This window comes from Cornus florida, unplaced genomic scaffold (assembly GCF_030987335.1).
Source record: "Cornus florida cultivar Cherokee Brave unplaced genomic scaffold, ASM3098733v1 CherokeeBrave_3.0.0_Hap2_Chr07, whole genome shotgun sequence".
NCBI lineage: Eukaryota > Viridiplantae > Streptophyta > Magnoliopsida > Cornales > Cornaceae > Cornus > Cornus florida.
In genome coordinates this window covers 71,007,369-71,033,623 of record NW_026775577.1, presented here as the reverse complement: position 1 = coordinate 71,033,623, position 26,255 = coordinate 71,007,369, and the positions used below count along the sequence as shown (strand labels likewise).

The 26,255-nt window shown below is 39.9% G+C and overlaps 1 pseudogene; it reads right to left on the bottom strand.

Moving 5' to 3' along the window:
- Window positions 1–14,667, bottom strand: part of LOC132266298 (uncharacterized) — a 78,965-nt pseudogene extending 64,298 nt beyond the window's left edge.
- Window positions 14,668–26,255: the final 11,588 nt, after the last annotated feature.

Sequence of the window (26,255 nt, the reverse complement as noted above, 5' to 3'; positions counted from 1 at the left end):
ATGCTTTGCCAAAGACAAGTCGATATGGTGACATGCCAATGGGTGTCTTATAAGCTGTCCGGTAAGCCCAAAGTGCATCGTTTAGCCGTAATGACCAATCTTTGCGATCCGGTCTAACCGTTTTTTCTAGAATGTGCTTAATCTCCCGGTTAGAAATCTCTACTTGACCACTCGTTTGAGGGTGGTAAGGTGTAGCAACCTTATGAATGACTGAATACTTAGCAAGGACGGATTTGAGATAACGATTTCGGAAATGAGATCCGCCATCACTAATGATTGCTCGGGGTGTACCAAAACGACTAAAGATGTGAGATTGAATGAAATGGATCACGACTTTATGATCATCGGTTTTGGTAGCCGCGGCTTCAACCCATTTAGACACATAATCCACCGCTACAAGGATGTACTCATAGCCATAAGAAGATGGAAATGGTCCCATGAAGTCAATCCCCCACACATCAAAAATTTCAACAATTAAAATGTTGGTGAGGGGCATCATGTCTCTTCGGGACATGGATCCAAGTTTTTGACATCGTTCACACGATTTGCAAAAATTGTATGCATCCCGGAACAAGGTAGGCCAAAAGAATCCGCTTTGAAGGATTTTGTTAGCGGTCTTTTTGGCACTGAAATGGCCTCCACAAGCAAGAGTATGGAAAAAATTTAAAATGCTTGTGGCCTCGGTTTCAGGAATACATCGCCGGATGATTTGGTCCGGGCAATACTTGAATAATTCCGGATCTTCCCAAAAGAAATGCTTGACTTGGGAGAAAAACCGGTCCCTCTCTTGTTTGGACCAATGAGCTGGAATTTTGCCAACCGCAAGATAATTGACAATATCCGCAAACCACGGAAGAGTAGAATGTGAAACTTGAAGAAGTTGCTCATCCGGAAAGGAATCACGGATGGCTGTAAATTCCGAAGATTTCTCAATAAGTAAGCGAGAGAGATGATCGGCGACAACATTGTCGGTCCCTTTTTTGTCCCGGATGTCAATGTCAAACTCTTGAAGTAAGAGGATCCATCGAATTAAGCGGGGTTTTGTCTCTTTTTTCGCTAACAAATGCCTAAGGGCGGCATGATCTGAAAAGACGATGACCTTGGAGCCAAGAAGATAGGAGCGAAATTTATCCAAGGCGTACACCACAGCTAGCAATTCTTTTTCAGTGGTGGTGTAGTTCAATTGGGCATCACAGAGAGTTTTGCTAGCATAATAAATGACATGCGGAAGTTTATCCACACGTTGGCCCAAAACCGCCCCTAATGCATAATCGGATGCATCACACATGATCTCAAAGGGAAGAGACCAATTAGGGGGTTTCATGATCGGGGCAGAGGAGAGGAGAATGCGAAGTTTGATGAAAGCTTCCATGCAAGCGTCATCAAAATTGAACGGAACATCCTTGGCTAAGAGATTACACAAGGGCCGTGAGATTTTGCTAAAATCTTTGATGAAGCAACGATAGAATCCGGCATGGCCAAGAAAAGAACGGATTTGACGGACGGAATTCGGAGGAGGAAGATTAGAGATTAACTCAACTTTTGCCTTGTCTACCTCGATTCCCCGCTTAGAAATGACATGTCCTAAAACAATGCCTTCTTGGACCATAAAGTGGCTTTTCTCCCAACTTAGAATGAGATTCGTCTCTTTGCATCTTTGGAGCACAAGAGATAAATTTTTGAGACACGAGTCAAAGGAGGAGCCAAATACGGAAAAGTCATCCATGAAAACTTCCAAGAACCTTTCAACCATATCGGAGAATATGGACATCATGCACCTTTGGAACGTTGCCGGTGCATTGCATAGACCAAAAGGCATGCGTCGATAGGCAAAAGTACCAAAGGGACATGTGAATGTTGTTTTCTCTTGATCTTGGGGGGCGATGGCCACTTGGTTATAGCCGGAATAACCATCAAGAAAACAATAGAAGCTTTGGCCGGCTAACCTTTCTAGGATTTGATCAATAAATGGGAGTGGGAAATGATCCTTCCTAGTTGATGAGTTGAGTTTACGATAGTCAATGCACACACGCCACCCGGTGGTGGTTCGTTGTGGCACGAGCTCGCCCGCTGAATTTTCAACAACGGTGAGCCCGGATTTCTTGGGGACAACTTGTGTGGGGCTCACCCACTTGCTATCAGAGATAGGATAGATGATTCCCGCATCTAGCAATTTGATCACCTCTTTCATGACCACTTCCTTCATGTTTGGATTTAACCGGCGCTGGACCTCTCTAGTAGGCTTTGCGTCATCCTCCATATGAATGCGGTGCATACAAATGGAGGGGTCAATTCCTTTCAAATCTGCCACTGTCCAACCAATAGCTTCTTTATGCTCTTGGAGCACCGCTAAAAGGTTGGTCTCTTGGTCTTTTTGAAGGTCCGAGGCAATAATGACCGGAAGGGTTTGCTTTGGACCAAGGAACACATACTTGAGATGGGCCGGGAGCGGCTTAAGCTCAAGTTGTGGCGGATATAACAATGATGGGACCGGAGGAGTGGTGGAAAGTTGGGGAAGTGGTTCTTTTGGAATTTTCCAAGGAGGTACATCCATGATAGCATTAATATCAAGCAAGGAATTGACGTCTTGAATGGCTTGATCAACATCAAAGTTTGAGAAGTCAAAATGAGACATGCAAGTTTCAAGGGGATCTTTGCTTAGGATGAAGGGGAGAGATTCTTCGACCACTTCATCAATGACATCCACAAGAAAACAATCATCCTCATTGGAGGGATGTTGAGTTGCATGAAAGATGTGGAGTTTGACTTGCATGTTTCCAAAAGCAATGTCCATCACCCCGGTTCGGCAATTAATTGATGCATTAGCCGTAGCCAAAAATGGTCTACCAAGGATCACGGGAATGTGCTTTTTTGGGTCATGGACTGGTTCCGTATCAAGAACCACAAAATCTACCGGGAAGTAGAATTTGTCCACTTTGATGATGACGTCCTCAAGAATACCTCGTGGATGCTTGACCGATCTATCGGCAAGTTGCAAAACCACAGAAGTCGGCTTAAGATCGCCCAAACCAAGTTGTAGGTAGACCGAGTATGGAATTAAATTCACACTAGCTCCTAAGTCAAGGAGGGCCCTCTCGATTTTGCTGTCACCAATGACGCACGAGATTGTGGGGGCTCCTGGATCCTTATACTTCGGGGGAGTGCTGTGCTGAATAATAGCACTAACATTTTCAGTCAACCTCACTTTTTTTGGCAAATGATTTTTAGAAGTGCGCTTTTGAGTGCACAAATCTTTGAGAAATTTTGCATAGGGAGGGATTTGCTTGATAGCATCCAACAGGGGCAAGTTAATCTTCACTTGCTTGAAGACTTCCCACATGTCTTGAATTTTACAATTCTTGTTCCCAAAGTGTGTCGACTCTTGAAGACGTTGAGGGAACGGAGCTTTTGGCTCATAAGTAGTTTCCACATTTGGGGAGACATGTGTGGGATATCCGTGAATGGTATTGGGACAAGAATTTGGATTAGAAGAGCTTGAATTTGGATTTTTCAACGGCGACACTTCTTCACTTTTGTCTCCATCGACCTTGTTGTCCACCACTCTACCACTCCGAAGGGTGGTGATAGCTTGAACTTGTTCATGAGTCGGCCCACTCGGAGGAGGGGTTTCGTCAATCACATGCATTCCTCTAGGATTTTCAAAAGGTTGAGAGGGAAGCTTGCCCTTGTCCTTTTGAAGCAATTGATTCACCGAGTTAGCTATTTGGCCCACTTGATTTTCGAGATTAGCTATGGATTGAGTATGAGAGTGGACCATTTGGAGAGTAGGCTGCAAGGATGTCAAGAGTTGCTTGTTGGCATACATTATTTGCTTATTTAATGATTCCATCATTTGCTTGTTTGCAGCTACTATCTCGTCAGTTGGACACACAGAAGGTTGATTGGAGACATTTGGATTGTAAGGAGGACGGTAGCTTGAAGAGGCTTGGAAAGGTCTACCTTGATATTGAGAAGAGGGCTGATTTTGCCGCCCTTGGTTTTGGAATTGGGAATTCTGTGGGGCTTGTTGCCGCCATGAGAAATTCGGATGATCACGCCAACCCGGATTGTAGGTGTTGGAATATGGATTGTTCCCGGGCCGCGAGAACATGGCATTAGCTTGCTCTTGGTTGGGACTAGGAAATTGCTCCGTTGTGGGGCAATCTTCCGAGAGATGGAATGGACTAGTACATGAAGCACAAACTGAACTTGCCGAATTTTGAGACAATGAAGGAGGAAGATGTGGTGCCATCAATTGATAGAATTTATGAGCGATGGCATCCACTTGAGATGATTCCTCCCTTATTGACTTTGGTTGACAAGGGTTGGTGTTGCTTGGAGTGGTTGCGGTCGGAGCCCTACGAGAATTGTGTTGAAGTGAATTTTCACTCAAATTCTCGAGTAAGGTCCAAGCCTCATCCGCATTCTTGGACATGAACATCCCACCACAAGAAGAATCAACCATGAATCTATGGGTTTCGGTCAAGCCGGCATAGAAAGCTTGCACTAATTGCCATTTTGGGATCAAATGATGAGGACACTTCCGAAGAAGATCTTGTAACCTTTCCCAAGTCTCGTGGAGTTGTTCTCCATCAACTTGAGAAAAGCTTAGAATGGAATGCCTCATTTGGTTGGTTTTACTCACCGGATAATACTTCTTAAGAAATTCTTGTTGCAATTGAGCCCAAGAAGTAATAGAGTTGGGAGCGAGGGAGTTCAACCAATATTTTGCCCTATCTTTTAGGGAGAATGGGAAGAGATGGAGATGAAGTGCATTGTCCGGAAAACCTCTCAACCGGATGGTTGAACAGATTTCAAGGAACTCATCAAGATGCTTGTATGGATCTTCATTATCAAAGCCATGAAATGATGGAAGCATTTGAATGGTACTAGACTTGATCTCATATTGAGCTGCATCGATGTTTGGCATCACTATGCAAGATGGAGAAGCATAGGTGGTAGGGATGAAATGATCTCTAAGAGTCATTGGCTCGATATTAGGAATTTCAGCCCTTTCATTCCCCGGATTTCCTACGTTATCCCCCATTATATTGAATTCAGTTTCAAGGTCCCTTGTAAGAGTGGGTTCCCTAAGGTTCCGTCTAAGAGTTCTTTCAAGAGAATTGATATCAATGGGCGAATCGATTGTGGGTAAGGAAAGTGACCTACGACCGAACATCAACAATAAAGCATATACTCAACAAAGCAATTCATCAACCACAACTCCACATACGATGTTCCCTTTCTCCTCAATTATCAAGACGGAAAATGTAAATGGCCACGACAAGGACCGATGCTTTAACACAAAATTTAAACAGGATAAGAGCCTCAACAAGGGCTTCACAACTAAACTAAAACTAAATTTAACACATGCACAATATTCACAACTCGAAACTAGAAGTCACGAGACTTACCTGGGGTCCTCTAGACTTACAGTTTGCTAGCATTCCCACGGCGAGCTTCGAGTCCCTAGAATCTTACAACACTTAAAACACAAAGGTGGTCAAAACACACAAGGAATATTCACAAGACACAATATTCACAATCAAACTAAATTTAACCCTAAACTTTGGTTGCTAAACCGTTTGCAGTCCCCGGCAACGGCGCCAAAAATTGATCGGTTGATCAACTATACATCAACCTTCGCAATAGCACGAATCATTGTAAAATAGGGCTATTGGTCGGGTAAGTCGAACCACTGGGACTGCGCTAGTCTTAAGGCAACCTAAGTATCTAGAGTTATTTAAGAATGATAAGGTGTAATAAGGAGTTGTTGATTGGTTTGTCACTAAGCTAGTAATTGAAGTGTGCATAAAACAAGAATGCTAGTAAATGTAAAGGAAGGAGATCTAGGTAGAGAGGGCTAGGGAAGTGAATCCACTACCTATCCATAAGCATGTTAATACATGATTTACTTGGGGAATAATATATACATAAAACCATGAAATGCAACAACATAAAATTGCTACATTACCTTCAAGAATTTTTATGAAATCAATAGGAAAGAATAACTTATCAAAGTATTGCATGTTTTGGTTACCTAAACTAGGTTGCAACCTTAGACATACTCACTAAGCATAGAGTTATCAAGCCCTTAATCACATAGTAGAAGCACATGACATTAGGAATCAAGAATAATCTATCAAAAGAGAACCCTAAGCTATAGACTATCAAATTTCCCAAGCATCATGCCAATAAAAACATTTCCATAAACTCATCTTCATTGTCACTATGAAAATGGAAGCAAAATAATCATAAGAGGAGACAATCTTAAGACAAGATCTTAAACTCAAAATGATCATTAATAGACATTGAAGCTCTTCACATCAAATAAAGCTCTAGTTCATGGAAAGGTCATATATATACATTACATCCCCAAATGTAAATAAAAAACAAGACATGCTTACAAGAAGGAGTTTCATCACCTCCCTAGAAGGGAGTTAGTTACCCATTGATGCACTAGAGGAAGGAGGAAGCAAAGCCTTGACCTCCATTTTCGAGCTCCCCTCTTCTAGCTCCAAGAACACACCTTTCTTGCTCTCTTCTCTCTCCTCCAATCTTGTAAAATGAAGCTCTCTCATATTGTGTGGCTTCCCTCTCTTATCTTCTAGAGATAAGGCTCTAGAAACCCCCACCAACCAACATCTCCAACCAACCATTAAAGAGGGAAATTAGAATTGAGGAACCCAAGATGCAAGTGGCTGAAAATGGGCCATTTCCGGATGCAATTCTGCCCTAAGTTCGAGCACTCGAAATAAGGGCTCGAGCACTCGAAATTGGAGCAGAATGCTCCATTCTTGCCTTGCTCCGCCCAGACCTACTTCGGTTAAACAGCCATAACTTTGCGCTCCGAACTCCGAATGATGAACCGTTTGAAGATTTAGAAAGCTAATTCAGAGCTCTAAATATTTCATCTTTTGGTGGAGATCCAATTCTCAAGGATGGTTGGTCGAAAATGAAGATCAAGGCAGAATTTCATTGCTGCCAGGCAGTTCTGCGCACCTCTGGTAACAAGGCCATAACTCTCTGCTCCGAGCTCCGAATGACAAACCGTTTGAAGATTTAGAAAGCTAATTCAAAGCTGTAAATCTTTCATGTTATGAGGGAAGTCCAGTTCTCGAGTTTGGAAGGTCAAAATGGCAAGCAAAGTCCAGGTTCTACTGCTGCCAGAATTCAGCATTGGCACCTTTTGTTGCTCAAGATTCCACAAGGCCTTATTCTTGTTCCATTTTGGCCAATGAACCTGAAAATGCATAAAAACATAGAAATGAAGATAATCTACATAAATTAACATACAACGGACTTTACTAATGCAATTTAGGGCGCTTGAATATATAATATTCGGCGCTTATCACACCCCCAAACTTACATTTTGCTAGTCCCTTAGCAAAACTACAATGAATACTTCAATGAAAAGACAACCATGGGCATGCTACTACAAAAATATCATCCATGGTAAAATGAGATAGATACATAGCTCAAATACAACTTGAAACAGACAAAAACTGGAGATTGGGTCATTGGGAAGACTACCTTGCATATATGAAGCATTGATACAAAAATTGGCTAAATACATTTCCACATACATGCATCAACATCAAAGTCTATATAAATAACTCAATTATCATCTCTTGAAAGGAAATCAACTCTAGCTTCAGTGAAAGTGAATTGGATTCTCAACATGCGGCTTTTACTTTCTTTTCCAATTCCAAAGCACAAGTTTGCAAATCATTAAATTCCCCTTTAAATGAGGTCCCTAAGGCATGATTTTATTTACAAGACAACTTTTGTTGCTTGTTGACAATTTATTGTAACTCATAAGCGAAACATAGAATGGTTGTGCAATGCTGAAGTCCCTTAAGCTTTCTAACCAACCCTTGTAGCAAGCGTTAGGCCAACAACTCCCAAACCAGATGGCTTTAGGGTGTTAAGTGTAGAGACACTCCAAAGGGCTTAATAGCTCAAGTTGGAAAGGCTACGAACTCTAGCAAACCATGTTTATTACCAGTTTATTTTTTTGAATGACCGTGCAATGTTTAAGTCCCTTAAGCTTTCTAACCAACCCTTGTAGCAAGCGTTAGGCCAACAACTCCCAAACCAGACGGCTTTAGGGTGCTAAGTGTAGAGACACTCCTAGGGCTTAATAGCTCGAGTTGGAAAGGCTACGAACGTCAACTGGTCATTTTTTTCTTTCTTTCTCAGTTTTTTTTTTTTTTTTTTTTTTTTAGACAACTTAAATCATGCCAAAGATATTCATCTATCAGGTTCATCAAATCAAATTAACTAGGCCAAGGTCAAGGTCGATCAAGTGGCATGCCTCACAGTTTAGTTTCCAATGTGCATATGTGCATTGTGAAGCTTAAAAGAGTGTTAAATCCAGCAAGAATTTAATTGAGACATTTATACAGACTAATTTGAATCTACATGATCATTTCAACTTAAATTTTTCTTTATTTTCAAAAATTTCAATTGCTTCTATACACAAGGTATTAAACATATGCTTCATCTCCAACTAGTGTCAAGTTATATTATCATTGCTTAGCAAAAATGCAAAACCAAAAATGCATAAATGCACCCCCAAACTTAAATGTCACATTGTCCTCAATGTGAGAAGACAAGTAAATCAAAATAAGAGCAAAAAAGGGGGGAAAGGAACAATAATACCAAGTGGAGTGACGACGACGTAGATGGTCAGCCATGCGAGTGTGCAAATGCGTCCCCCAAACTTGGACATGAAGACCGATCAAAACACAACTAATGTACACAAGTAAAAATCAAAACATAAATAAAAAGAAAAACAGGACTTATTTATTTATTTATATATATATATATATATATATATATATTTTGTTATAATATTATTATTATATATATATAGTATTATGTTTTTTTTTTTTTTTTTTTTTTTTTTTTTTTTTTTTTTGGAATGAATGGCATGCATGAGTTGGTGGTGAGTGAGAAGGTGAGGTGGGTGAGGGTGGATGCCGAGGGTGAAGGGGATAGAAGCCAAGGTGGGTTGGTTTGGGTTGGGTGGCTGCATGGTTGAGAGTGGGGAGCATGCATGGTTTGCATGCTTGGGTGGGGAGGTGTGGGTTGTTTGGTGGAGAGTGGAGAGGTGGGGATGCCGAGAGGGTGGCATGAGAGAGTGAGGGGCATGCATGCATGGGCTTGCATGCATGCATGCAGGAGGGTTGAGGTTGGTTGGCATGGTTGAGGAATTTCAGCGAACACCTGGCGTGCACCATAAAAAGGAGAAGGTGAAAATGAGTGGGGTGGAGGAGGAAACCCAAAAATTTTTGGCCCTGCAAATGCAATACACAACTCCCAAACAATCACAAATCCTTCACACAAGCAATCCCATCCTCCATTGATCAAAAATGTGAAAGAGAAAAAGAAGGAGAAACTTACCCCACAATGGAGAACCAAAGGCCCTGTGTGCGTGGGATAAATGGTGGGGATGGGTGGGAGGTTGAGGATGGTGCTTGGGTTAGAGGAGAGTGGGGAAAAAGGTGGAGGAGGTGAAGGTAGGTTTGCATGGGGTGGTGAGGTTGAGGGTGGTTGGGTTGTGGAGTTGGTGGAGGAGAGGGGTTGGCAGCCGAGGAGAGGAGATGAGGTTGAGTGAGAGTGGTGGGCTGTGGTTTTAGAAGGGAGAGAGAGAGAGAGGCTTGGTTCGAGCACTCGAAGGGTGCTTTCGAGTGCTCGAAATAGGGGCAGTGGCCTCGGTTGGTTTGCATGAGAGAGCCCGGGCAATGGCGAGCACTCGAAACTTGGGTTCGAGTGCTCTAGAAATCGGCAGAGAGGGGTGGGTTTGGGTTGGTGTGGTGGGTTTGTTGTGGAGATGGTTGGCATGGTGTGGGGGGGGGGGGCATGGTTGTGACATGCATGGCTGCATGGTGGCTGAGAGTGGAGGTGGCTTGAGGGGGTGAGGTTGGGAGGTTGGTTAGTTGGTTTGTTGAGTGGGATGGAGTCTTCGAGCACTCGCAAGGGGGAGGGCGAGTGCTCTGCATGGAGACAGCAGGCTCGAGTGGGTTGTATGGGGAGTTCGAGCACTCGGAAGAGGAAGCTCGAGTGCTCGAAATGAGAGCAGTGAGTTGGCCAAGCAAATGGTGAAGCTTCGAGCACTCGAAGCTTGGGCTACGAGTGCTCGATTCTGAGGCAGTAGCATGCAGCTGCGGAAGATGGGCTAAAAAGCTTAGAGCACTCCAACTGGGAGCTAGAATGCTCTAAATGAAGGCAGCAGGCTCATGATTTTTGGTGCTTGAACCTTGAATGGAGCTTGAATGCTGTTGCATGGCCATGCATGAGCTTGCATGGATGGAAAAAATTGCATGGAAAAAATTTTTCTGGAAATTTTTCATGGAAATTTTTTTCTTTACTGATGCATGCATGAATTTAAATTGCATGGAAAAATTTACAACTTTTACAACATCACACAAAGCTTGAATGCAATTTCTGAAGAAAAATTTTTTAAACGTTGCAAATTCATTCCATTCCAATGCATGGATGAAATTTTTTTTTTTTTTTTTTTTTTTTTTTTTTTAAACTTTGCACTGCACACAATGCATGGATGAGTTTAAGAAAATTTTCAAGCTTTTGGCAACATGATGCAAAAGGGATAGAATTCTCAAAAATGAAAATTTCAAACTTAAAACATTTCAACATGATGCAAAAGGGATAGAATTCTCAAAAATGAAAATTTTAAGCATAGAGAATTTTTGAAAATTTGCATGTCAGTCCTAAATTCAAGGCATGCATGGAAAATTTGAAACTTGACACATTATTCCAATCCAATGCATGGATGGATTTTTAGAAAAAGTTGGAAAACTTTTCAACTTCTTTCTAATGCATGGATCAAATTGGAAATTTTTTCAAAATGTAACACCTCTCCAATGCATGGATAGAAAATTTTTGGAAAAATTGTCAAATTGCTCAACATTTCTAATGCCTGGATGAAAATTTTTCAAACTTTGCATTTCATCTCCAATGCCTGGAAAGTTTTGAGAAAATTTTCAAACCTTGCAGCTTCTCTCTAATGCATGAAAATTTTTGAGGAACCATGATTCAACAATGCATTGAAAAGGAGAGGTTGTGCACATGAGTTGCATGCCAAAGGTCCTATGAAATTGCTCAAAAGCGATAGAAATTTCCGGGAATGAAAATTAGAGCTAAGAAGGTCTAAGAGGCCAGTCTAAAATTGCGAAACACAACTGAAGACCATTTTAGAAAAATCAAATTTTTGGCTTATCGAAACCATTTCCTAGAAAATTTCAAGGCACGAGCAATTTAAGAAGGTAGAGAAGCTTGGAACATCGAAAGAATTTATTCCCTTGCTTTGCTAAATTTAATGTCGATAGCTAGACGAAGTTAGAGCAGGCACTATTCCTCATAAATGGGATCCGTCAAGGGGACTTCCTCAACTTTTCGGGTTAGAATTGTGCTGTCAATGCAAGGCTTAAGCCTTTGGCCATTTACCTTGAAGAGTGATCCACTTGCAGGATCATGAAGTTCGATTGCTCCATGAGGAAAGACGGTAGTGACAATGTATGGACCATCCCATCTTGACCGGAGTTTACCGGGAAAGAGTTTCAAGCGGGAATTGAAAAGCCAGACCTTTTGTCCCGGGGCAAAAGACTTTTTGACGATGTGTTTGTCATGGAAAGCTTTAGTCTTTGCCTTGTAAATTTTTGCATTTTCATACGCGTCATTACGCAATTCCTCAAGTTCATTCAATTGCAACGCACGATTAGAGCCGGCTTGTTTGAGATCAAAATTGAACCTTTTTACGGCCCAATAAGCACGGTGCTCTAATTCTACCGGGAGATGACATGCTTTGCCAAAGACAAGTCGATATGGTGACATGCCAATGGGTGTCTTATAAGCTGTCCGGTAAGCCCAAAGTGCATCGTTTAGCCGTAATGACCAATCTTTGCGATCCGGTCTAACCGTTTTTTCTAGAATGTGCTTAATCTCCCGGTTAGAAATCTCTACTTGACCACTCGTTTGAGGGTGGTAAGGTGTAGCAACCTTATGAATGACTGAATATTTAGCAAGGACGGATTTGAGATAACGATTTCGGAAATGAGATCCGCCATCACTAATGATTGCTCGGGGTGTACCAAAACGACTAAAGATGTGAGATTGAATGAAATGGATCACGACTTTATGATCATCGGTTTTGGTAGCCGCGGCTTCAACCCATTTAGACACATAATCCACCGCTACAAGGATGTACTCATAGCCATAAGAAGATGGAAATGGTCCCATGAAGTCAATCCCCCACACATCAAAAATTTCAACAATTAAAATGTTGGTGAGGGGCATCATGTCTCTTCGGGACATGGATCCAAGTTTTTGACATCGTTCACACGATTTGCAAAAATTGTATGCATCCCGGAACAAGGTAGGCCAAAAGAATCCGCTTTGAAGGATTTTGTTAGCGGTCTTTTTGGCACTGAAATGGCCTCCACAAGCAAGAGTATGGCAAAAATTTAAAATGCTTGTGGCCTCGGTTTCAGGAATACATCGCCGGATGATTTGGTCCGGGCAATACTTGAATAATTCCGGATCTTCCCAAAAGAAATGCTTGACTTGGGAGAAAAACCGGTCCCTCTCTTGTTTGGACCAATGAGCTGGAATTTTGCCAACCGCAAGATAATTGACAATATCCGCAAACCACGGAAGAGTAGAATGTGAAACTTGAAGAAGTTGCTCATCCGGAAAGGAATCACGGATGGCTGCAAATTCCGAAGATTTCTCAATAAGTAAGCGAGAGAGATGATCGGCGACAACATTGTCGGTCCCTTTTTTGTCCCGGATGTCAATGTCAAACTCTTGAAGTAAGAGGATCCATCGAATTAAGCGGGGTTTTGTCTCTTTTTTCGCTAACAAATGCCTAAGGGCGGCATGATCTGAAAAGACGATGACCTTGGAGCCAAGAAGATAGGAGCGAAATTTATCCAAGGCGTACACCACAGCTAGCAATTCTTTTTCAGTGGTGGTGTAGTTCAATTGGGCATCACAGAGAGTTTTGCTAGCATAATAAATGACATGCGGAAGTTTATCCACACGTTGGCCCAAAACCGCCCCTAATGCATAATCGGATGCATCACACATGATCTCAAAGGGAAGAGACCAATTAGGGGGTTTCATGATCGGGGCAGAGGAGAGGAGAATACGAAGTTTGATGAAAGCTTCCATGCAAGCGTCATCAAAATTGAACGGAACATCCTTGGCTAAGAGATTACACAAGGGCCGTGAGATTTTGCTAAAATCTTTGATGAAGCGACGATAGAATCCGGCATGGCCAAGAAAAGAACGGATTTGACGGACGGAATTCGGAGGAGGAAGATTAGAGATTAACTCAACTTTTGCCTTGTCTACCTCGATTCCCCGCTTAGAAATGACATGTCCTAAAACAATGCCTTCTTGGACCATAAAGTGGCTTTTCTCCCAACTTAGAATGAGATTCGTCTCTTTGCATCTTTGGAGCACAAGAGATAAATTTTTGAGACACGAGTCAAAGGAGGAGCCAAATACGGAAAAGTCATCCATGAAAACTTCCAAGAACCTTTCAACCATATCGGAGAATATGGACATCATGCACCTTTGGAACGTTGCCGGTGCATTGCATAGACCAAAAGGCATGCGTCGATAGGCAAAAGTACCAAAGGGACATGTGAATGTTGTTTTCTCTTGATCTTGGGGGGCGATGGCCACTTGGTTATAGCCGGAATAACCATCAAGAAAACAATAGAAGCTTTGGCCGGCTAACCTTTCTAGGATTTGATCAATAAATGGGAGTGGGAAATGATCCTTCCTAGTTGATGAGTTGAGTTTACGATAGTCAATGCACACACGCCACCCGGTGGTGGTTCGTTGTGGCACGAGCTCGCCCGCTGAATTTTCAACAACGGTGAGCCCGGATTTCTTGGGGACAACTTGTGTGGGGCTCACCCACTTGCTATCAGAGATAGGATAGATGATTCCCGCATCTAGCAATTTGATCACCTCTTTCATGACCACTTCCTTTATGTTTGGATTTAACCGGCGCTGGACCTCTCTAGTAGGCTTTGCGTCATCCTCCATATGAATGCGGTGCATACAAATGGAGGGGTCAATTCCTTTCAAATCTGCCACTGTCCAACCAATAGCTTCTTTATGCTCTTGGAGCACCGCTAAAAGGTTGGTCTCTTGGTCTTTTTGAAGGTCCGAGGCAATAATGACCGGAAGGGTTTGCTTTGGACCAAGGAACACATACTTGAGATGGGCCGGGAGCGGCTTAAGCTCAAGTTGTGGCGGATATAACAATGATGGGACCGGAGGAGTGGTGGAAAGTTGGGGAAGTGGTTCTTTTGGAATTTTCCAAGGAGGTACATCCATGATAGCATTAATATCAAGCAAGGAATTGACGTCTTGAATGGCTTGATCAACATCAAAGTTTGAGAAGTCAAAATGAGACATGCAAGTTTCAAGGGGATCTTTGCTTAGGATGAAGGGGAGAGATTCTTCGACCACTTCATCAATGACATCCACAAGAAAACAATCATCCTCATTGGAGGGATGTTGAGTTGCATGAAAGATGTGGAGTTTGACTTGCATGTTTCCAAAAGCAATGTCCATCACCCCGGTTCGGCAATTAATTGATGCATTAGCCGTAGCCAAAAATGGTCTACCAAGGATCACGGGAATGTGCTTTTTTGGGTCATGGACTGGTTCCGTATCAAGAACCACAAAATCTACCGGGAAGTAGAATTTGTCCACTTTGATGATGACGTCCTCAAGAATACCTCGTGGATGCTTGACCGATCTATCGGCAAGTTGCAAAACCACAGAAGTCGGCTTAAGATCGCCCAAACCAAGTTGTAGGTAGACCGAGTATGGAATTAAATTCACACTAGCTCCTAAGTCAAGGAGGGCCCTCTCGATTTTGCTGTCACCAATGACGCACGAGATTGTGGGGGCTCCTGGATCCTTATACTTCGGGGGAGTGCTGTGCTGAATAATAGCACTAACATTTTCAGTCAACCTCACTTTTTTTGGCAAATGATTTTTAGAAGTGCGCTTTTGAGTGCACAAATCTTTGAGAAATTTTGCATAGGGAGGGATTTGCTTGATAGCATCCAACAGGGGCAAGTTAATCTTCACTTGCTTGAAGACTTCCCACATGTCTTGAATTTTACAATTCTTGTTCCCAAAGTGTGTCGACTCTTGAAGACGTTGAGGGAACGGAGCTTTTGGCTCATAAGTAGTTTCCACATTTGGGGAGACATGTGTGGGATATCCGTGAATGGTATTGGGACAAGAATTTGGATTAGAAGAGCTTGAATTTGGATTTTTCAACGGCGACACTTCTTCATTTTTGTCTCCATCGACCTTGTTGTCCACCACTCTACCACTCCGAAGGGTGGTGATAGCTTGAACTTGTTCATGAGTCGGCCCACTCGGAGGAGGGGTTTCGTCAATCACATGCATTCCTCTAGGATTTTCAAAAGGTTGAGAGGGAAGCTTGCCCTTGTCCTTTTGAAGCAATTGATTCACCGAGTTAGCTATTTGGCCCACTTGATTTTCGAGATTAGCTATGGATTGAGTATGAGAGTGGACCATTTGGAGAGTAGGCTGCAAGGATGTCAAGAGTTGCTTGTTGGCATCCATTATTTGCTTATTTAATGATTCCATCATTTGCTTGTTTGCAGCTACTATCTCGTCAGTTGGACACACAGAAGGTTGATTGGAGACATTTGGATTGTAAGGAGGACGGTAGCTTGAAGAGGCTTGGAAAGGTCTACCTTGATATTGAGAAGAGGGCTGATTTTGCCGCCCTTGGTTTTGGAATTGGGAATTCTGTGGGGCTTGTTGCCGCCATGAGAAATTCGGATGATCACGCCAACCCGGATTGTAGGTGTTGGAATATGGATTGTTCCCGGGCCGCGAGAACATGGCATTAGCTTGCTCTTGGTTGGGACTAGGAAATTGCTCCGTTGTGGGGCAATCTTCCGAGAGATGGAATGGACTAGTACATGAAGCACAAACTGAACTTGCCGAATTTTGAGACAATGAAGGAGGAAGATGTGGTGCCATCAATTGATAGAATTTATGAGCGATGGCATCCACTTGAGATGATTCCTCCCTTATTGACTTTGGTTGACAAGGGTTGGTGTTGCTTGGAGTGGTTGCGGTCGGAGCCCTACGAGAATTGTGTTGAAGTGAATTTTCACTCAAATTCTCGAGTAAGGTCCAAGCCTCATCCGCATTCTTGGACATGAACATCCCACCACAAGAAGAATCAACCATGAATCTATGGGTTTCGGTCAAGCCGGCATAGAAAGCTTGCACTAATTGCCATTTTGGGATCAAATGATGAGGACACTTCCGAAGAAGATCTTGTAACCTTTCCCAAGTCTCGTGGAGTTGTTCTCCATCAACTTGAGAAAAGCTTAGAATGGAATGCCTCATTTGGTTGGTTTTACTCACCGGATAATACTTCTTAAGAAATTCTTGTTGCAATTGAGCCCAAGAAGTAATAGAGTTAGGAGCGAGGGAGTTCAACCAATATTTTGCCCTATCTTTTAGGGAGAATGGGAAGAGATGGAGATGAAGTGCATTGTCCGGAAAACCTCTCAACCGGATGGTTGAACAGATTTCAAGGAACTCATCAAGATGCTTGTATGGATCTTCATTATCAAAGCCATGAAATGATGGAAGCATTTGAATGGTACTAGACTTGATCTCATATTGAGCTGCATCGATGTTTGGCATCACTATGCAAGATGGAGAAGCATAGGTGGTAGGGATGAAATGATCTCTAAGAGTCATTGGCTCGATATTAGGAATTTCAGCCCTTTCATTCCCCGGATTTCCTACGTTATCCCCCATTATATTGAATTCAGTTTCAAGGTCCCTTGTAAGAGTGGGTTCCCTAAGGTTCCGTCTAAGAGTTCTTTCAAGAGAATTGATATCAATGGGCGAATCGATTGTGGGTAAGGAAAGTGACCTACGACCGAACATCAACAATAAAGCATATACTCAACAAAGCAATTCATCAACCACAACTCCACATACGATGTTCCCTTTCTCCTCAATTATCAAGACGGAAAATGTAAATGGCCACGACAAGGACCGATGCTTTAACACAAAATTTAAACAGGATAAGAGCCTCAACAAGGGCTTCACAACTAAACTAAAACTAAATTTAACAGATGCACAATATTCACAACTCGAAACTAGAAGTCACGAGACTTACCTGGGGTCCTCTAGACTTACAATTTGCTAGCATTCCCACGGCGAGCTTCGAGTCCCTAGAATCTTACAACACTTAAAACACAAAGGTGGTCAAAACACACAAGGAATATTCACAAGACACAATATTCACAATCAAACTAAATTTAACCCTAAACTTTGGTTGCTAAACCGTTTGCAGTCCCCGGCAACGGCGCCAAAAATTGATCGGTTGATCAACTATACATCAACCTTCGCAATAGCACGAATCATTGTAAAATAGGGCTATTGGTCGGGTAAGTCGAACCACTGGGACTGCGCTAGTCTTAAGGCAACCTAAGTATCTAGAGTTATTTAAGAATGATAAGGTGTAATAAGGAGTTGTTGATTGGTTTGTCACTAAGCTAGTAATTGAAGTGTGCATAAAACAAGAATGCTAGTAAATGTAAAGGAAGGAGATCTAGGTAGAGAGGGCTAGGGAAGTGAATCCACTACCTATCCATAAGCATGTTAATACATGATTTACTTGGGGAATAATATATACATAAAACCATGAAATGCAACAACATAAAATTGCTACATTACCTTCAAGAATTTTTATGAAATCAATAGGAAAGAATAACTTATCAAAGTATTGCATGTTTTGGTTACCTAAACTAGGTTGCAACCTTAGACATACTCACTAAGCATAGAGTTATCAAGCCCTTAATCACATAGTAGAAGCACATGACATTAGGAATCAAGAATAATCTATCAAAAGAGAACCCTAAGCTATAGACTATCAAATTTCCCAAGCATCATGCCAATAAAAACATTTCCATAAACTCATCTTCATTGTCACTATGAAAATGGAAGCAAAATAATCATAAGAGGAGACAATCTTAAGACAAGATCTTAAACTCAAAATGATCATTAATAGACATTGAAGCTCTTCACATCAAATAAAGCTCTAGTTCATGGAAAGGTCATATATATACATTACATCCCCAAATGTAAATAAAAAACAAGACATGCTTACAAGAAGGAGTTTCATCACCTCCCTAGAAGGGAGTTAGTTACCCATTGATGCACTAGAGGAAGGAGGAAGCAAAGCCTTGACCTCCATTTTCGAGCTCCCCTCTTCTAGCTCCAAGAACACACCTTTCTTGCTCTCTTCTCTCTCCTCCAATCTTGTAAAATGAAGCTCTCTCATATTGTGTGGCTTCCCTCTCTTATCTTCTAGAGATAAGGCTCTAGAAACCCCCACCAACCAACATCTCCAACCAACCATTAAAGAGGGAAATTAGAATTGAGGAACCCAAGATGCAAGTGGCTGAAAATGGGCCATTTCCGGATGCAATTCTGCCCTAAGTTCGAGCACTCGAAATAAGGGCTCGAGCACTCGAAATTGGAGCAGAATGCTCCATTCTTGCCTTGCTCCGCCCAGACCTACTTCGGTTAAACAGCCATAACTTTGCGCTCCGAACTCCGAATGATGAACCGTTTGAAGATTTAGAAAGCTAATTCAGAGCTCTAAATATTTCATCTTTTGGTGGAGATCCAATTCTCAAGGATGGTTGGTCGAAAATGAAGATCAAGGCAGAATTTCATTGCTGCCAGGCAGTTCTGCGCACCTCTGGTAACAAGGCCATAACTCTCTGCTCCGAGCTCCGAATGACAACCCGTTTGAAGATTTAGAAAGCTAATTCAGAGCTGTAAATCTTTTATGTTATGAGGGAAGTCCAGTTCTCGAGTTTGGAAGGTCAAAATGGCAAGCAAAGTCCAGGTTCTACTGCTGCCAGAATTCAGCATTGGCACCTTTTGTTGCTCAAGATTCCACAAGGCCTTATTCTTGTTCCATTTTGGCCAATGAACCTGAAAATGCATAAAAACATAGAAATGAAGATAATCTACATAAATTAACATACAACGGACTTTACTAATGCAATTTAGGGCGCTTGAATATATAATATTCGGCGCTTATCAGCTTTCACTACATTATTTTAGCGTATAGGAATGGCCATCGTCACAGTTCTTGAGATTGATTCGGTTGTCCGATTGTATGGCTAGAGTAGCCATTTCGTTTGAGTTCTCCTTACGTGATGACGCTTTTATGGTCGAGTCGATTGATCGATGTTTCGGGTTGGTGAGAGCATTGCATTGTTAGCGTCACTCGTAGTGTCACCTTTAGTTGGAGATGGATTGTTAGAGTCTTACCATTATGGTGAGGGCACGTTTTTGTTTTGAGACAAGTTGCTGTCGCATTGGTTTTTGGAGTCAGTGTATGGCTAGGACTAGTCCTTCCTTTTACCTAGACACGATATCTATAGGGTTCATTATTGCATTATTTTATTTTCTGTAGTTTTGCTTACTACCTCTTTCTGATTTGACCAGATAATCACTTCCAGTTGGAATCTCATATATGCTTATACAGTAAGAAGAAGCCACCATACAAAAGAATAACTGGCTTCCAGGTAGTCAATTTTCTCCTATTTGTGCTTGCATTGTCGCCTGTTTATGTTACTATCTTGTTTCTATTTGATAAAGTGTGCAATTCTCCTAATGTCATGTTACTCTACTCCAGTTTTATCCACAAGACCCCAGTAAACTAATGATCACTTATGCTAATTCACAAGTCAGGATTCTTAATGAAATTAATGTGATTGGCAAATATAGGGGTATGTGTTTATTCTTTTCTTGGGGAAAAAAATAAGGGAATTTCAAACGAAAGATAATAATAATAAAAAATAAAAATAAAAAAGGACATACCAGTTCTTAGCCCAGAGCGGTTTGAAATGCACAGTCAAGCAAATCTTCCCTCCTCTATACATCTAACAAAATCCGTAAAAGCCCAAATCAAATTATATCATTCCCACACGCACAGACACACAGATAAACAAATTGCCAAACAAAATTTGATAATAAAAAAATAAAAATATATAAAAAAAATATTTTAAACCTAATCGAACCTTGTTGATCTTGCCATCCAATTAGGGCAATTCGAGTTTGGGGGCAGTGGATGTTGGGATTTATATGCCCTGGCATAGCAAATTTCTATTTGGATTATAGTGACATATGTTCCTAACATATCTGAAATATTTATGATTTATATAATTGGTGAATTCAATGTATTATGTTTAGATTCATTATGGAATTGATAGTGTCCATTTGATTACAAGAGATATTTATATATGTATGTGATGGCGATCAATACATGAATATAAATAGTAATCATAAATTGTTTATAGTCGGTAATTATGGATGGATTCATTATTAACTAAGACTTGAACTGGATCCGCGTTAGGTTGAGATATATTGCGAGAGCCGTCGTATGCAATTGCTCCCTATCACTGTCACGTCATTTGACTCTTAAGTATGAGAGAAGTATAGATTCTTTTATTAATTAGTAATTACTTTGATTTGTTCGGCGGAATCTTCGGAATCCATAGACCGGCACTTTGGGTAATTATGTAATTAATAGTTAGAGGGTTATATTTTCAATATTTGCAACATTACTACTTGTATTTATTTTGTATTGATTATGGTTGATCACAAAGTAAATTCGAAGGCCTTCATGTGTTTTTAGACAAAATGATTTATTATATATTTATTTATTTAAATTATTATTTTTGTCAAACAAATGTTTTATTGTAATCCAGCCAGAAATAATCAAAAGTACCAGAATAAATATATTAATTAAGTAGTCAGATTGATGGCTTTATTTATCCGATAACTAATTATGCATATAGGGGTCAAAGTGCAACAATGACTTAGAGGTTATTTATTATTTAATTGGAGTTCAGTTAATTTCTTTTAGTGGAGTAGAAATTAATTAATGAATTAATTTACTTGGGTCTACGGACCGGGCCGATTATTAGTTCATTGTAGCCGAAAAAATAATAAGCCTAATAGGATTCTCACTCGTAGCCCAACTTGATATTGGAATCCTATTAGATTTGAGATATGTGATTTAGAGATTGAGAAGGATTTATTGTTTCCTTTTCTGATTTTTATGTTACCTATATATACATGGGTTCACGTATATTTTAGGAGAGACTTTTGGAAAAGAAAAAGGAATATATTTTTTTTCTCTCTCTAGATTTTAGAGTTTGCTTTCTCATCTAATGGAGGCTCCCACAAACCTAGTTTTCCAAGGTCATTCATGGAGGCTTATGGGTGATTCCTAAAGGCAAAACTATGACTAAGAAGATAGAGATCCAAGAAGAAGGCATCTAGTAAATGGATTTACAATAAGTGAGAACATTCACTTCAGATGAGAGATCTAAGGTTTACTCAAACCCTGATGTAAGTATTCAATCTATTAATTGAATGATACATCATATTTTATTTTTGCATAAAACTTGTCTCCATGTGATGAATCAAGATTTATGTATGAAAATCCCTTAAAAAGTTTTTAAAACTTGCACGCTTCCCAACAATGGTATCAGGGCATGGTTTGATTCATTACTAGAGATCACGTTTTTATGAAAATCATCACTCATGGATCCAAATTTTACATATATATATATATTTATTGATGTATGTTGATGTATGATTTAATATATTAATATATATTAATATATGATCATGATGTATGTATATTTGTGATTGGATGATGTTGATGTATGTTTGGGTCATGGATAAAACTTATAGGTTAATTAAATGTAATTTTATCTTTGGATGAATGTAATTAAGGCTTTGATTTAGCCGTTTGAAAGTTCAATGATGTAATTTAATTTTTTTCATTGTATTTCAAATTGTAAATATTTATTAAAGCCATGTAATCTTCATCAAAGGATATTATGAAGCTTCAAGAAGGTCCAAGAGGGTTAAATTAGGCTTCAGAAATTTTATGGGATTTTTTAGAAATTTTTCATAATTTTTCTGGAATTTTTAGGGCCTAAATTTAATTTTTCTGGTATTTTTTTTAATTATTTTCGGCTGTTTTCCGGCAACTTTCTTGCTACCGGAGCGGCGCAGGCAATGAGGGCTGTGCTGGAAGGGAGACGGCCCATCCAGTGCTTCACGGTGCACCAGAATTAGGTGCAACCACTTGCATCAGCCGTCAGATCAAAGAATAGAAGAAGAGATGTTCCAATGCTTCGCAGAAGACCATGCACTCAATACCCAGCCAACTTCAGGGCGCGTGAGCACCACGCGCAGCGAGGGTCAGCGCCATATGGCACGTATAGGCGCGTACAAGAGTATTGGGGCATGTGGGACTAGCTGGGATTGTGTTTTGGCTCCTGCAGGTGCATAGGTCCTAACGGTGGACCTCCAGGCTTGTTTTTAATGATTATTTTGTGCTGTTTTCACTCGTTAAAGAGTGAATTATTCCCCCAAAGTAGATTTTAATATTATTCTCCTTTATTTAAAGATAGTGGGAATCTAATAGGGTGCAATAATTAAAAGCAATTAATAATTATTTAGTTTTTAATGTTAAAAGCTAAATCCATTGGCCATTTTATTTACTTTATCTGTCATTTATTGATGTATGTGATGCATGGAATAATTAATTGCTAATTATTATTATTCATGCATTAGATCCATGTTTTTTTTTATTTAAATGACTTGATTTATATTAATTAAATTATGAAAATTAACTAGATGTGATTACTAATTAATTAGAGGGCACTTATTGGGAAACGAAAAATTATTTTTTGTAAATCATTTTAAAGTGTACTTCAAATTAAATATTAGTGAATCATTTAAAGTCCAAATATTTTCTAAATTTAATTGGATTAAAATCAAGGCGTTTTGCATGCATTATATCATGTAAAATTGAAAACCCTAATCATAAATAATTAAAAATTGAGTGGGAGCGGGGATTTTTTATACATTACCCCATGGTCTTCATTATTATAACCATTGTAATTAGATCTTCAAAAATAAGGCCCCACGCATGATTTAAAGAGTCTAAAAATTACAAGAATGGTTGTTGTTGGCCTAAGGATTTTAATCTAAAGGTCAATCTTATATTTTGATGATTACAAACCATTAATGATGTTTATGTACTAATATTTTCCTTGAGTGCTATATAGTTGATCAATTAATTCAATCCTCAATAATGAGCTAGAAGCATTCCAAGTACTCAGCAATGGATTCAAGGAAGCATTGAAGTTGCAAGAATTCAAAGATTATTCAAGTACTCCATCAAAGGCTAACCGATCATGGTCAAAGATTGAAGAAAAGGGTAGATTAGATGGTAAGAGCTTAAGATTTAATGTCAAAGTTAATTTGAATATATTTGAAGCTCAAAATTCAATCCATGCATTGCATTCCCATTTTATTTCTCAAAGAAAATTAAAATCAGCTCATGATCACATTCACATGACTTAAAGAATTTCATATTAATGTGAGATGGAGAAGGCTCCATAAAATAAAGAGAAGGCTCTTTTCTCTTATTCAGTGAGCTCTGAGAAGGTTCTTTTTTTTTTTAACTCCAGTAAGTCTTTGAGAAGTATTTAAGAAAAAGAGAGGGCTCAATCAAAAGAAAGAGAGGGCTCTTTTTGTTCCAAGAAAGCTACGAAAATGGATCTTCAAAATAAAGAGCAGGCTCACGTTTTTATTGAGCAGGCTCTTTCCAAGGAAAATGAACAAAGAGCAGGCTCTTTAGTTTTCAAAGAGACGACTCTCTTTAGGGTTTTGAACTGTAACGTAAACATTTTCATTAAATGTTCTCAACAACCTCTAACAGCTATATTGAACTCTGTTGTTTCTATAAATACTGAGGTTGGTCTTCAAACAAAAATATCTTTTTAACAGAGAACATTATATCATTCCTTGAAAAAGCATTAAAGAAGTATTCTGAGCTTTCATTCCCTCTCTTTTAATTTCATATCACTGTAGTAATTCTGAGCTTCACGTATATTCATCTTTTCTATTGTTGTGAGCTAAACTCTGTAATCTATCTTTGAGAGATTCTTGTACACTTGTTTCTTCAAATTTCAAAGCTATTGTAAAGGGTTGGTGTAACCCAAAAGAAAGCCTAGGAGAAGAGTGTTCTCCTAGCAAAGAAGAGAAGCAAGATCTTGTTTCAAAAGTGAAGGTTTGCTCTCCACCATTATGGAGAAGCTCTAGTGAATTTGGGAAGTCTCAAGGGGGATCTTGAGCCGAGGAGTAGGAGTTTCCGAACCTCGCTAAATCACCGAGTCATTGTTTGCAATCTCTTATCTCTATCTCTCTTATTTTTGTGCTTTATTTTGCTTGAATATTTCAATAAACTGATATTCAACAGTTTGGTAGAAATATAATTTTTAAATTGAAAAATTGATCCCTGACTCTATTCACCCCCCCTCTAGAGTCAATTAGTGACTAACAATTGGTATCAGAGCCTAATCTCTAGAAAAAGACTAATCATCTTAGAGAACGATCATGACCAATACATTTTTCCATCAAGAAGGTCAATCTAACAATAGACCCCCTTGGTTTGATGGAAGTGACTACAACTATTGGAAAATCAAAATGAGAGCATTCTTAAGAGGCATAGATGTAGATGTTTGGAAAGCCATAGAAAAAGGAGACCATGTTCCAACCAAGATAGTAGAAGGTGAAAATGTTCGAACACCCGATATTGAATGGACCCTCAATGACCGTAGGCTTCTACAATGTAATGTCAAGGCTATCACTAATCTCTATTGTGCCTTAAGCAAAGACGAATTCAATAGAATTTCGGATTGCGAAACGGCCAAAGAAATTTGGGATAAACTTGAAGTTACCTATATAGGCACTAGTCATGTTAAAGAATCCAAAATGAATATGCTTGTCCATAAATATGAACTTTTTACCATGAATAACAAAGAAACTATTAGTGAAATGTACTCTCGTTTTACTAACATTGTTAATCCCTTGAAAGCTCTTGGAATAAAATATACATCATCCGACAATGTAAGAAAAATCCTTAGATCTTTGCCAAAGAATTGGGAAGCTAAGAAGACCGCCATCTAAGAAGCCAAACTTATTGGTTCATTAATGGCTTACGAGCTAGAAATGAATGATAGAGATGAAGAAACTCAAAAGAAGGATATAGCTCTACAAGCTACTACCAAAGAAGTTACAAGTGATAAAGTTCCTCATGATGAAGAAGAAGAAGAAGTTGCTCTCATTACCAAAACCGTAAGAAGAATTCTTCAAATGAAGAAGTTCCAAAAGAGCAACCACTTCAAAAGAAATGGGTCGTCTAGTGAGCAAGGAAAAAGAGAAGCACCTACTTGCTTCCATTGTGGAAAACCGGGGCACTTCAAGTCCGATTGCTATGCCTACAAAAATGAAAAGGAAAGGAAAAAGAAAGGCAAAGCTATGCAAGCTACATGGAAGGATGATGATTCAAATGGATCCGAAAGTGACGATGAACTAAATGAATTGGTTAATCTTTGTCTCATGGCCGATGAAGATGAGGTTTGCTTGAAATCTCCATATTCATCCAAGGACAAATGGTTCCTTGATAGCGGATGCTCAAGGCATATGACGGGAGATCAATCAAAATTTCGCTCCATCAAACCTCATAAAAGAGGAAGCGTCACATTTGGCGACAACTCAAAAGGCAAGGTCATTGGCATTGGAACTATTGGTATCTCCTCCTCCTTATCTATTGATAATGTGTTACTTGTTAAAGGCTTAAAGCATAATCTGTTTAGTATTAGCCAATTATGTGATAAAGGATATGATGTTTTGTTTAAATCGGACAAGTGCATTGTCAAAAAGGATAATGTAGAAGTTTTCCATGCTCTAAGAAATGGTAATGTATATACTTTGCTTTTATGTGAATTACATGATCAAGATGTCAAATGTCTTGTATCCTCAAATGAAAATAGTTGGTTGTGGCATAGAAGGTTGGGTCATGCTAGTATGGATTTGATTTCAAAACTATCTAAGAATGAATTGGTCAAAGGCCTCCCAAAGACTAATTTTTCTAAAGATAAAACATGTAGCGCATGCCAAATAGGCAAGCAAGTCAAATCATCATTTAAAAGGAAAAAGGATATAACGACTTCAAGACCACTTGAATTAATTCACATGGACTTATTCGGTCCGGAGAGAATTGCTAGTCTTGGTGGAAAACT